Source organism: Gallus gallus, chromosome 4 (assembly GCF_016699485.2).
Source record: "Gallus gallus isolate bGalGal1 chromosome 4, bGalGal1.mat.broiler.GRCg7b, whole genome shotgun sequence".
In the NCBI taxonomy this organism is placed as follows: domain Eukaryota; kingdom Metazoa; phylum Chordata; class Aves; order Galliformes; family Phasianidae; genus Gallus; species Gallus gallus.
Window position 1 is genome coordinate 3,379,461 of NC_052535.1, and position 2,333 is coordinate 3,381,793.

Genomic DNA, 2,333 nt, shown 5'->3' on the forward strand with positions numbered 1-2,333 from the left:
GTAATGACATTCATCTAACTTTGGAAGTGTGAGAGAAATCTCTGCTGTGTTTTATGGCAGGTCTAAAGCAGCTAACGTGGTACAGGTAATCCCAAAGAGCCTTGTGTCTTTACTAGCTCCCTGCAGGCCTCTGGTGAAGAAATAATTGTGCTTTCACACCAGCAACACCAACACAGCAGCTGAATGCATGATACAACAGAAGGTCTGATTTGGGTCACATTGCTACTATGAGGCCCTAAGAGTTGTCCTGTGTGGATTATAGACACAGTGTAAGTCTTGGAGAATAGCAGCAACAGGCATTTACAGGGCGGGCTGTGACGGGGCAGGAAAGGCCTTTCATACAGCAGTATCAGCAACTGACCATCTGGCTTTCTTAATGAACAAATTAGATCTTGTTAATTACAGAGTGGCACACAGTATTACAACCCTTTTCTTAGATGTTATGGTGCCAGCCTACCTCACTCCTCTGCCTGCCTTGGTGATTCAGTCCTTACGTGCCTGGCTGATTTCTCAAGATTCCCTGGCAGACTTTCCACCCTGGCTGTGCTCCCTGTATCATCCCGGGGTTTTCCGGGTATGTGTGGCATAAACACGTTGTACCATGCATCCCAATAGTCCTGTTCTTACTCTATGAAATACATTTGTTACAGACCCTCTGTTGTATGTGGCTTGATGCAAGTCTGAAATGCATAAAAGGCTGAAAGTCTCAGCATACGGCCCTAAAACAAGAAGCATGAATTGGCAATTAGTACTCTCTGATTTAAAGTAAAGAGATACCTTCAAGATGGAGAAGATAAAATCCAGGTAAGGCTGAGATAACTGATTAGCAGGATTTTAGGGGCCAAAATCAAGGTAACTAATGGATTGAAAAAGAAAATCAGAGCTTTAGAGCCAGAAGAGGTACCAGAATGATGATGCTTTAGCAGCTGGAACAAAACTGCTCTGTTTCCTTTGTCAGGACTTTTTCAGGAATCGTGTTCTAAAGATCAATACGAAGTAAGACGAGAAGTGACTTAGCTATGCTAAAGTAGAATGAATCAGGCAGGATTCAGAATTGTTAAGAGTCGATATTTATTCATTTATTTACTGAGCTGCTGTACCCAATTCAGAAAGCTATCCATCAGTAGAACTCCTCTTTTTGTCTCAAACATGTATTCATCAAAATAGTTGGAAAATTCAAGTGCACAGTACAGACTTTCAGAAAATGAAATATTCCACTCATTAAACTGATCTCCTTATGGGCTCCTAGTCAGCCTGGATGCACAACTTCACTTAGAAGCCTTTTATAGCTACGTATTTTTTAAAGAGTGCAGAGGGGTTGAATTATTTTAATAGCGGCAAAGGCTGAACAAAGTGGCAAGTCAGAAAATAAAGTAATTCCAGCCTGAGCCACAAGTCTGTCCTTAGCTAACATCACCGTGAGTTGTTTTCTGGTTCAAACCACAGGGAGTTAAGGTTGGAAAGACTGCCGGACGTTGAAATTCTTGGCGCTAGCATAACCTTACCTTAAACAGAGGTGTTTTGTGCTCCTTGCCACGGTGCAGCATTTCTGCATGTTGTAATGGAGAGAGACCTCCTTTGAGCACACCCTTTCCGAAGGGAACCACCCTCTGAACGGGGTACGGACAGCAGTCCGATATCTCCACTGACCTTTCAATTGCTTGGCTTCCAGGCCCGTGGATCTGTGAATTTGAGCAAAGTCCTCAAGGATATTTGTAGCTGAATATGAGTGTGATCACTCCTTGTGACTTCTGTGCTCTTGCTCAGAAGGGTGAGGGGAAGACCAGTGTCATAAAAGATGTCATTTTTAGCTTCACTTGAGTAACCGGCAAAACTTTAATGTATAGGAACATGAATCATGCAACATGGAGAGGTGACTCACATACGAATGAGAAAAATGTCGCCCTAAAACAATGTAATTTTCTCCTCCCCAGGCTCTGGCAGAACCTGGGGACGGCCGACCCCACAGTGGAAGGAGAGGGTGGGAGAGGCAAAAAAAAATAAAGCAAAAAAAAAAAAAAAAGACCATAAAACGTGCACCGAATTATTCGCACAGGGGACACCGCGGTACGGGCGCTGTGGCTGTGCTTGTGGGTACTGCGCTCGGTAGCACAGGGCCTGCAGGGGACGCGGCACTGCCACAAGGCGCCTGAGGGGGACACAGCGCTGTGACAGCGCCGCAGGGCCCCACAGCAGGGCGAGCGTCCCCGCCCGCACGACACCACGCTCGGAGCCCCGCCGCCGCCCGGCCGCTCCTCCCCGCCCGGCCCGGAGGCGGGGGCAGTGACGCCGAGGCCCGTGCGGCGGCGGCTCCGCCCCACAAGGCCGGAGCT